The sequence below is a fragment of the Phoca vitulina genome, unplaced genomic scaffold, assembly GCF_004348235.1.
Source record: "Phoca vitulina isolate PV1807 unplaced genomic scaffold, GSC_HSeal_1.0 scaffold6, whole genome shotgun sequence".
Classification (NCBI taxonomy): Eukaryota; Metazoa; Chordata; class Mammalia; order Carnivora; family Phocidae; genus Phoca; species Phoca vitulina.
The window spans coordinates 53,812,630-53,824,739 of record NW_022589709.1 but is presented as its reverse complement, the minus strand read 5'-3'; positions in this window follow the sequence as shown (position 1 = coordinate 53,824,739).

The following is a 12,110-nucleotide window of genomic DNA, read 5'->3' as shown; positions in this document are numbered from 1 at the left end:
CTATAAAAGAGCTTGAGCCATATTTTCTACACATTTGGCTCTGCTTTGCCAGTAAAATCCTTGCCACTTCTTCAAATCATAGGAATAAACATTGCATCCAGAAGATAGCTGCTTCTCATCAGGTTCCTTCAACGTTTTATCAGATTTGGTTATTTCAGACATCTTTTTCTCGGGGGACCAGAAGATGGATGCCAGCCTATCTATTTATCTCTGATTTACATCAAGGGAATTTGTAGTAGGGTATTTCTCATGGGGAAAAAAAATCTTTGTTTTGAGAATTCCTTTGCCCATTCTGGCCCAACAGAATTTCATTTGGCAACCTTTGGGCAGAGTCACAAAACTACATTTACATTTCCATATATGTTATTTATTATCAGAAAGTTGTGGGGAGTTGGTTAGGGGATGGTGGTTAAAAGTATCTCTTTTGTCCCAATCTTAAAAGAAAGTTAAAAACTAACTCTTTAAGATAGTTCTCTTCATTGGGGCGCCTGGGTGGCTCAGTCAGTTAAGCGTCTGCCTTCAGCTCAGGTCATAATCCTGGGGTCCTGGGATTGAGCCCCGTCGAGCCCCGCACTGAGCCCAGAATCAGGCTTCCTGCTTAGTGGGGAGTCTGCTTCTCTCTCTCTCTCTCCCTCTGCCCCTCCCCCTCCACTTGTGCTCTCTTCTTCTCTCTCTCAAATAAATAAATAAAATCTTAAAAAAAAAGATAGTTCTCTTCATCTAGGACCCACCAGAAGTATGAATTCTGATGGCCACGTCAACCTGAAGATACAGAACATCACAATTACAGAGGACGTTTTCCAGTTTAGTGAGAATCCTCCCTGACCTGCTTTCCTCTGAGTTTGGTACCTTTTTGGAAGCCTTACAAATGGCCCACTACAGCATGTGCTCAGTTCTGATGTGTAGTGTTGTTTGCTGCTTGGCTGGTGCTGGACTGATCTTAATTATCTTCCTGACCATGCAAGAAGAAAAATGCAGTTGTTAAAATTAATCATGTTCACTGGGACAGCACCAACGGTGAAGTTGCAGGGAGCAAGACAGTCAGTTCGTCACAGCGTAAGTGGTAAATTAGCAGGACCCTCTGCTTCAGCACACTGACACCCTGGCTCTTTGGGTCAGAAAACAGTGAGTGTATATGTCAGGAGGCCCTGACGTCGGAAGATCTGAGGGCTGGTGCTGAAGTGAGGAAAATTAATATGGAAGCCAGTATTTTATTAGAAATGAATTTAAAAAAATCAGTGTGAGGTCTTCCTTATTTGTGTCCCAATTGGCTCACTGATGATACATGAAGAAGTCTCTTTTCCATATGAAAGTGAAAAGCATTTCTCTGTGTTTGGACACTTTGGATGTGAATTCATTTTGCAGTTTTGACCCAGAGGAGCTGGTTCTATTCCTGGCTCCACCAAGCGAGTCATTGATCCTTTCTGGACTTTATTTTGTCATCTAAAAAAACACAAGGGGTTTGGAATAGACCACCTTTTGTGGCATTGGCTACATAATTTGCAGGTTTCAGTGTAAAATAAAAATTGAGGGCCTAAAGTTCAGAAATGATTAAGACTTGCAGGAGAACAACAATAGAGTATTAAACCAAGTGTGGGGCCCTTCTATGCTTGGGGCCCAGGTGACCAAACAGGTCACACACACAGGTCAAAGCTGGCCTTGATCTTTCCCGTGCCTTGTCCAGCACCAAACGTTTCTGATATCAAGGCATTTTTTTTTAAATCTCCATAGCACAATCCTCATGAAAAAAAAAAGAAAAAGCAAGAACAAAAATCTTGAGTGGCATTTTTTTGCTTGAAATCTATCTCACTTTTACTTTTCATGTTCTTTTGACCAAAGTTGTACCTCAGCCCTTCCTGACTTCATTTTACTCTCCGTGATGGATTTTCTTCTTTCCTGTCTAAAACATACAAATGACCTTTGCTTTGGGCTTTTTCTAAATCACCATATGTTAGATAATTGTGCCCAAAGGAATTGCTTCCAGAGTGGCCTAAACACAAAAGAAAAACACACAGCCAACTTTTTCTCTAGAGCAGTGCAAACATTTCCTTAAACCTAAGTGTCTCAAGAGGAAAATTGACAGAATAAACCTTTCACCCAGCAAGTTGACTGCATAGTGCTTATATAGAATCCTTCTTGCATTTTTACATCCCTGATTTATCTACTGTTTTGCCAATAAAAGCAGTCATGTTCTTTGATTTAAGTTTTTTACAATGGAAAAGTGGCCAGAGAAAATGACTCAGTTGAGTGTTTTATTAACGGAAAGAACTGATATGCGAGCAACAATCCAAGTTCTTTGCCCCTTCTCTATCATGTTACACCATAATATAGCACCTATCTGAAAAGTAGATTGCAAATTAAATGCTAGCAAATCAATGGCTTTTCAGATATTAGGTTCAGCAAAGTGCCAACCATAAAACATAAAGAAACTTCAGCACTGAGAAGCGAAATCTATTCATATAATTTAACAATTACAAAGGAACTACCCAAAATGAGGGGATTCTCTCAATACCTTCCTTACGAGGAAATAAGTTTGTTTTCTTGCATGAGTTTTTCTGCTAGGTTCAAATTACTGAAGTCTCATCCAAGTAGATAAACTCCCTGTAGAAAATTTCACCATCACTTCAAATCAATGGAAAATCAGATTTATTCTTCAAGTTAACTTGCAGAATTTTAAGAGGAGGAAGTGACTTCAAATCTATTCCGACTAACAACACAACCTCCAAATGAATTTATTTTCTGTTTAGAAAGTTTGGGGTATTCTATTTATTATCAAAAACCAGTACCTTTACTCTTTTTCCTCAATCATATAAAAAATCAAAAGTGGGGCGCCTGGGTGGCTCAGTTGGTTAGGCGACTGCCTTCAGCTCAGGTCATGATCCTGGAGTCCCGGGATCGAGTCCCGCATCGGGCTCCCTGCTCGGCAGGGAGTCTGCTTCTCCCTCTGACCCTCCCCCGTCTCATGCTCTCTCTCTCTATCTCATTCTCTCTCTCAAATAAATAAATAAAATCTAAAAAAAAAAAAATCAAAAGCCCCTTTGTCTCAAATATTCAAGGATCATGTATGTTCTGTTTTAAGGGACAGTTTAGGGCAAGGATGTTATAAACACCAATAAACCACTGTCTAGTTTATGACAGCTCCAAGTACTTGAATACTCATATCCTTCAGAATACGGGCAAACAAGTCTGCAGAACAATAAATGTCTGTATTGAGAACTCACTTACTTCTCTGCCTAATGGCAGGATTATATCTAAACCCCTGTATTAATTGCCTAGGGCTGCAATAACAAAGTACCAAAACTGCTTGCCTTCAAACAATAGAAATTGATTTTTGTGCAGTTCCAGAGGCTAGAAGTCCAAAACCAAGGTGTCAGGGGGCCCTGCTCTCTGAAGGCTCTAGAGAGGATCCTCCCTTGCCTCCTCCAGCTTCGGGTGTTACTGGCGCTGCATCACCCCAATCTCTGCCTCCATCATCACAGGACCTTCTCCTCTTTTTATGAGGACCAGGTGTATCAATCTGCCCAGGCTGCTCTAACAAAATATGATAAACTGGGGAGCTTAAACAACAGACGTTCTTCCTCGCAGTTCTGGTTCTGGAAGCTCGAAGTCTGAGATCAAAGTGCTGGCCTATTTGGAAGGACATGAATTCGGAGGGACACTTTCAACCCCGTACATTTCCCTAAACAAATGGTAATCTCTTCTCTGCTTAAATGAAATAAAACCAAAATGTTGTTACAAGATGTTCCAGAAAAGAAAAGCTCAGTGAGTCCCCTACAAATTCATTCCATTCAGTCATCCAACTCATCAGTTCTCAAAGTATCATCTCAGGACCACTTGCTTCAATTCAACTTTGGGAGGGGCTGATTAAAATGCAGATTCTTAGGCTCTATTCAGGTCCACCAAGTCAGAACTGCTAAGTGTAGAGGCCGGGAACTTGCATTTTAAACAAGCTCCCGGGGAGGGAGGGGGTTGTGCACACTACAATTTAAGAACCGCTGATCTGTAGAGTCAGAAAAGTCTGCTTTACAGTCCCCATGGTGCTTCTTAAATTCATTCTTTTTTTTTTTTTATTCTTCTCAGGTGAAATTGAGAACAGCTGGTCAATAATTTTTTTTAATATTTGAACACCATTCTAAAGGTACTCCTCATTTCTTTCTCCCCCACATGAAACCAAATAGTAGAAACTCAAATAATATTCCTTAGGATGTGTTTCCTAATCATTAAATCATTTACAAACTCTGGTCAAATTCTTGCCATCTCCAGAATCACAGACAATGCCTTCGGCCGTGGAAAGAGATACCACTGTTTCATATTTCAGATTAGAAATATCTGAACGCTAAAGAAGTCACACTAAAGCCATCCTAATTGAAGTTATTTCTAGCCAGGAAAAAAAGGTACATACTTAAGTATTAATAGCCCACGAGGTAGAGACTGCCTCTAATTCCTCCTTCCTTCCTGTCAGCCCTTTGTGTCAAATTTTATGAGCGAGGAAACAAACCTGCCAGCTTCTGGGCCGTCTGTGTTCTGAGCCCTGTGGTGGGGCATCAGGAGGACAAGCAGGTGATGAGACTGGGAAAGGGGGTCAAGAGGGGAGACAAAAGCAACTTGGCATCTGAACTGGAACTTTTGCAAGTCTTAAGAACCAGTCGTTTCTTTTTGAGCAACACAAAAAGAACACTTGGTGAGGACCATGCACAGCATTGTGAGTCTGCTGAGCCAAAACGTTTGCAAACTCTAGTGGTGATACCTACTACTTCTCAACCTTGAATTTGCTCTCACTTGAAATAGAACTCTATGCTGACCATTCACATATGCATTCATCAAACATCCATCAACATCCCCTGAGTACTCACAGTCTAGACATGGAAAACCAGAGTTACAACATATACTATGAATAAGGGAGCTTCCAAATAAGAAAGAAATTCGATGAGTTAGAGGGGAGGAAGAAAACAGGAAGTGCTTTTCCAATCTAAAACCACATTCAGCAGTGAGAAGAAATGCTTCAAGTGAGCCCCTCTTTGCGTCTGGAGGGCAGGGGTGGTCATATCACCTCAGCTAGTGCCATTCACATGTTTCCCATTCCACAGATAATTGTGACATTTTACTGAGAGCGTCTTTCTTAGTCTACCTAGAAAATTTAATGGTTTTAATGGCTTATTCAAGCCAGAAAGCATTTATTAACCACCCATAATGAGCAAAACATTTTTTAAATTAGGAATTGCTTTAAGACTTAGAGGACACAATCAGCTCTTGAAGATTTTACAGTTTATTTAGGAAAGAAGATACTTGTATTGTTAGAGAATGCTACAGAAATTCAAGTTATCATAAATGAAATCCATATAAGTGGTATTTGTTAACATGACATAAAAAAATTGCTCCATTATTTTAGAAAGAAAAAAGGTTAACTTCTCATACCAGCAGAACACAATTAAAGGCAAATATCTTAAATATTATCCAGAAAAATAACATGATTCTAGTATAACAAGTATCAATTTCCAGCATTTCATCTTCATGTCAATGAAGTTATACTTCAACATAAAACATGATTGCTCACAGGAACCATAATAAGGAAGACAGTCTAGAACCGAGTCTCAAAGGAAATGGAGGATGATATTGACAAGAAGAGGAAAAACTTACTAGGCAGGGTGAACTACACAAGCAAATGCACAGCAGGAAGGATGACGTATGAAGAAGACTCTAAGAAATCTGAACAGACTGCACAAGAGATCATTGAGTAGAACTGAAGCTGCAAATAAAAAGGTGAACACAAGGAGTGAAGTTCTTTGAAGACTGGCCCAAGTATTAGGTTGACCACATGAAACTTCCCTTTCTTTGTAAGTCAGTATAGTGCATTGCTTGGAATTTCATATAGTTCAGTGGAACGATGGAGTTTTTGAAATGACACAGCAAAGAAACTGATGTTTTGGGAAGATTTATCTGGTGGTGGATAGGTGGGCACTTGGCTGAACTTGGGACTGGGAGACAATTAGGATCTGCTCTAGTAACCTGGGCATGAGATGGTTGGAACCTGGACTCGGTTTGGCTGTAAATATGGAAAGGAAGAGTCAAATCTCAGAGGCAGCAGGTATCATGAGAGGATTAACAGTCTCTGCCATGGTTGCAGCCTAGTGGGAAAGTCTTCTGTAAAATGAACAGTTGTTTTGAAAATAATAATTAAGGGAAAATCCAGATTTTCTAAGATCAGGTTTCCTGGAACTGCCATGTATCTACAAAGGGAAAGGAATGAAGAAAATATCACTCCCTTTTCCCCAAACTGTGCTCCAGTTCCAGGGATTTGGAACCAGTCAATGAGTCAGGAAGGCACTGAAGAGCTGTTGTGTAGATAGACTGTTTGTGGAATCTTAGAACTGGAAGGTATCTTATAAGAGTACCATCCATCTTATTAAACATAGTGTGAACTGAGAGATTGTCTGGAAGGAGACTTCTCCTAGAAATGGCTGTCTAACTGAATCTTCATTTCCATCTGTGTCTCCAAACCTGAGACATTTCCGGAGTTGCATCTTCTCCTGGAATACCACACTTTGACCCCTGGAGTACCCTGTTCCTCCTTTGAAACTCAGCTTGGGCACAAGTAAACCCTGTTTCCTCAGTGTCCCCTCATGCAGCTAAGACAGGCTGGGATTCAAAAAAAGATTTAGCTGAATATGATGGGAGAAGCAAAAGAAAATATAGGCCACATAACAACAGTCAGCTTTGGAAGGTATGGGGAGAACTCTGAGTCAATACTGACCACAGTGGAGGGACTAACGCTACATCAAAAATGCCCTCCTGCTCAGTGTCCTGTCCATCTTTGTGAGGGCATAGCTCAGGGCACAGCTTGCTTCCTAACCTCCAGGAGCCTGGTCCTCTCCTACCAAAGTGGAGCTTCCAAAGACTAACCAAAAGACACTAGTCTCCTAAGTCAGGCACTGGGGGGGTTCCATGTAGACTCACTATTAGCAGAGTGTAGAGTCTGTTCTTCCTTGTTGCCCCCTTGCCCAACATAATACCTGGCACATGTTGGGGTTCGATGTAATGTCTCCTGGGAGAAAATTCCAAACTTTTCCACAAACAAATGATCAGAGCAACTCAGTCTTCCCACTTAATTCCAGCTTCAGATCTGAGGGCCATCCTTTCCTCGAATTGTTGGGATTGTGAAGACGGGCTTCATGACTTTGGTTAGCTGTCTCACCCACTTATGGAGCACTTTTGGGCTTTTCCCTCAGGAAAAGTTCCTTCTTCATAACGCAGACAACTCTGCTTCTCAGAGCTCTACAAATACATGTCCACAAAGCAGGAGTCCTCACACACTCCGAAACAGGGGCTGACTCAGACTTGACCTGAGATCAGCAGACCAACCAGTTCATTTTGAAAGAATGAAGCCAAGACCCAGTGAACGATCAGTAACTTTCCCAGGATCTCATGGCCATTCCATGACAGAGATGCCCCTGGGGAACACCCAGGTCTGTATTGGTTTCACCTCACCATCCTCACTGCTTTGCTCCTCTGCTTGTTTTTACTAGAATGGCAACCTCAGAGCTGAGTGGTCCCCACTCTCCCTAGCCTGCCTTCAGAATCAGATGGGCCTCTTGTTAGTTCCCAGATGCTATAGCACTCCTTTGTGGTCACCCAGAACCCTTGCTGCTTCAGACGTAAAAGCAGATGCTGCCCAAGCCTGGGCTCACCTGTGGAGGCCTCTGGACACCGGAAGAAGGTAGAGTTGTTTTCTGTTGGGTCCCAGAGAGCATCGTAAATACCAGAAAGCACCTGTTGAAAATAATGCTGTCTCATTTGTGTGTGTATGTCTGTATTTTACTGTTTTTCTGTTTTGTGTTTTCTCCCCATTGGCCCACCAATAAATATTGGCAGGCCCTCTGCATGCCTAATCCCTAGGTTTCCAACACATAACCCAAGAAAGCCAGTAACACTAAGCCTTGGGGTTACCTTTACTGAGTATGGGCTGTGCTAAATTGAAATTAGTGCTCACCTCAAGAGGACCAAGGTTGTTTCAGAAAAACCTTTTAATACTTATTTCATCCAACTCTAAAAATAACATATGCTTCTTGGACCAAAATTAGGGGAAAAGCGTGTATGAGAAAAAGCAGAGAAATATAAAGAAGGCTTTAAAATATAATCCCACCACCACTGTTAATGTTTTACAGTATTATATCTCTTCTATCATTTTAGACCCCCACACACAGACCTAGCCTCTAGCTTCAGGCAAAGTGATGGTTAAAAAAGAATCCAAGTCTCAGGGCACAAGAACAGGCAGAAAAAGAGGCCTGCACATCCCAGGAACTGTTGGCACAGGTATAAAGATGGGAAATGAGAAAGCTTCATTTTTAAGCCTGGCAAAGGAGAAGGCATGTGGGATGCATGTGATCACCGTAACATGGCTCCTTTCAATGGAGGAAGTGGTATTAATTGATCCGTTGGTCAGAACAAGCAGTAAGTGTTGCTGTGGTTCTCACTACAGTCAGCTTCTGTTCCTCCGCATGGTGGGACATACACCTGTCGTACGAGTCGCTGGGCTCGTCAGCTGGGGCTGGGACAGAGGCAACCGTCGCCGCCATATGAAGGCAGGAAATCACGTTTGAAGGGGGAGCTCCGGACTGGCCGAAGTGTGTTAACCTTTCATCCATGTCATTGGGTTTAATATGTTCACTTTGTAGTGAAAGCTGCTTCTTTGAGCTCAGGGTTCATAAAAAGTGTTACTGGTCCTTGATGTTCCCAGTTGAGGATAGTAAGGAAAACAGAACCCTGAAAGCTCACATTGAGTGGAGCAAAGACGGAGCCGGGGGGTTCAGCCCAGGGCCCCAACTCCTCCTCAGCCTGACAGAACTGAACAGCTATTCATAGCGGCTGGAGCCCTTCCAAGCTGTGAGTGTAAATTTACTGGGATCATCGTTGCAGAGAGGAACTGTGTAGTCCCCGGTGCCTCCTGGTTGATTGGGACCGACTGTTTATTTGTTTAGTCCTGTAATGATATTATCCACAGGCTAGAGCCACACAGGGCGGAGGAGGAATTCCTGGAGGAGGGAGGCTGCCTGTGTTTACTGCCCTGTCAGCCCCTTCACGACAAAAGACAAAAGTTGCTGTAATCTGTGTGTCCCCACACGCATGATGCATATGGACAATATCGAGTATAGGTGCTGATGAAGAAAAGAAAGGATTACCAGAAATCAAGATACCAGCAGCCTTGAGAGAATTGCCCAGGCTCACATTGAGCCTCTGATTAAACACCACAGTTCCAGAGCTGGAAGGAATTCTGAGATGTTATCCATCACCAGAGGAAAAAGGAACCACCAGCTCTTGACTGACTTAGGCCTTGTGTTGTCTTGGAGCTTGAGCCTGTTTTTCTGTGGGTTTTTTCCCCCTTTTCTTTTCAAACTCAGCAGTTCCTCTTGCCTTAGCAGGTTTCCCATGGCAATGCCTATTTGGGGGTGGGGGTGGGGGTGGGGGTACCATGATTTCCCTTTTCCTCAGCACATTTACTTAAACCTTAGTATGAATGCAGTTCTTAGCTATGGGCATATTATCAGTGCCCATTCTAGTTCATCTCCTCAGTGTCAGATTGAAACCCCTAAAATGTGCTGCCAGTTGGTTCCTGATTGTTTTTCTGGAAGCTTTGCAGCTCTGAAAGCTTTTTACCTCAGGAACGTGCCCCTCCATCCAAGAAACACACTACTTGAAAGAAAGGACAAAATGAATCAACAGAGTCAGCATGTCACTCAGTGGGCTGGCAAGTGGTGATCTGCTGAGGGACAACTGTGCCCAACCTTCTCAATGACTGTGGTCCCACTATGGCCCTGCCACACTATAGATGCTACCATCACAATTTGATCGGGGCCACCTGAGAGCCTCACACAATTCATTGACGCCAGGATGGCGAAGGACACTGCACTGAGGGCTGACTGGAAAATGGGATGGGTGGCTGCCACAGGCCTTGATGAAGAACACTTACGGACATGCTCAAACCACCTCAGCAAAGTGAAGCAACACTGCCACATGCTAGTGTGGCATGATGGCCCAGTGGGGAACCTCGAATGGCCTGAGCCCATTTTGAGTAATGCGCAAGGCAACCATGGGTAACAGATCACAAGTAGCAATGGTCCCCGAAAATAGCCATCTGTGGTTCCGAAACAATGGAGACATTTCATGACATACAAGATGGAAAGGAATTTTACGTAAAGAGCCAGCTCTGTCTTCCTGGCAGCCGTACTCACTATAGCAGCCCCACCGAACGAATGAACGGACACCTCCAGTCTACATCTGGTGAAAGCCAAACTGTGTTTATATTAATTACAATATGAATAGTGGGATAAAGGGAAAAAATACTTAACAAGTGAACCAAAGGTCCATTAGTAATCCTTAGAGCCCCACGATTCATGGAAGAGGTAGCAGTTGAGAGGCAGATGCCCCTGTGATTTGGTTTTAACGTCAGGCTGGTACCCACCAGTCTCCGTGGTTGCCTTTTCAGTTCCTCTAAGTAGGAAAGAAAACCTAGAAGAATCACCTCACTTTGCTTACTGGATGTGAATGGAAGGTGGGGATGGGAGGGGAGGGCATAAACTTGCCCCAGAACAAAGCAAACAACCAGATTAAACAGAGGGGCTGTTAATAAAAGCAAAATAGAGACTGCGCGTGTCTTTTTTAATGACCAGGACTAGGGTGCCCTGTGCAAACATCAACAGCTCCCTGCCTGCCTGCGGAGGCCTAGAAAACCTCCAGTCATGGAGTTTGGGTTCCCTGCCACCCCTCCGAAGGGTGCCCGGTCCTGCCAAAAATCATTTACAAATAAAGAGCTCTCAGAAATGTGCCCTACCTTCGGCCAAAGAGGAGAACCTCTTTTCCAATAACTATTTGGCCCGGAATGGGGGAGGGGAGCCAAGAGTAACAAAGGGAGCCCGCGGCCTGGGTTTGTTTGGCTTGCCCGGCCGGCGCAGGGGCGGCCGGGCGCAGCTGACCACGGGTACAGCTAGGTTAATTTCCACATGGAGCTGCAGAAACCCTATCCGCGGGTTGCGAAGCGTGGGTCAGCCAAGGCATGTTAATCTGTTTAGCATGTGCGCCGCGCCGAGGAGCCAGACCACCAGGGCGCAGGAGGCGCGGCCGTAGCCGCGCTGCTCCGGGGAGTTAATAAAGAGCTGCAGGCAAGGAGGGTAGCGAGATTGTGGCGGCTCGGAGCCAGCCGCGCCCGCGGGCCCCGGGGAGGGCGAGGCCGCCTGCTGCCAGCCGCTCGCGGCCCGCAGGCCCCCGGCTCCGCGCGCCCGGGAGGCTGAGCGAGCCCCGGGCCCGGCCGAGGCTGGGCGCGCAGAAGAGCGGGCAGGGCACGGGGACCCGACCCGCGGGGACCCGAGAGAGCCGCGCCGGCTCCCCATCCCCGGAGCGGGGGGGGCGGGGGGGGAACACTCTTCTCCGCCCTCGCGCCGGTGGGGAGCAGGGGAGCGAGGGGTTAGCCATTTAGAACATTTTTAACTAATCAAAATATTTGCTGATGAGTATTTATTTTTACAAGAACTCGGTTTGGCCGGAGACTTCCCGAGCAACAATATGGGCTGCCGTATTAGGTTTGTGACGCAGCCAAGTGCGGTTGGGCTTATTGAATTTGCGCGCCAGAGATCCCCGCTCCAGAGATGTTTCTCTGTTCTGGGGAAGAACCTTTCCCAAGACCGTCTTTCTTTCTGCAGATGGCGTTTAGAACACAACCACATGTACCCCACCACCACCACCAACAACAACAACGGCACGGGAGGCTTCGTATATTACGTTTGGGCTGAATGAGAAGAGGAACGCACGCCCTCCCCTAGTCAAGCAACAAAAGGGGAAATAGAGGGAAATGTCCCAAGCTTGAGAAAGGAAAGCCAACGCTCAGAGGTTCCCGTGTAAACACAAACAAAACTGGATTAACACATCTACCTCAACGCGTCCGTCTAACGGGCTAACAACCTCTCTTACCTCTTTTTTCTTCCTCCAGTACTCGAGCAAGACTCGCTTTTAACGTCACTAAAGTAAAGTTGTTGAGTCTAGTCAATATTGATTAAACCATCTACTTCATTCAAGTCATTGCAGAGCCACTGGGCACTATCTAGGAAAAGTCATGAAAGGTT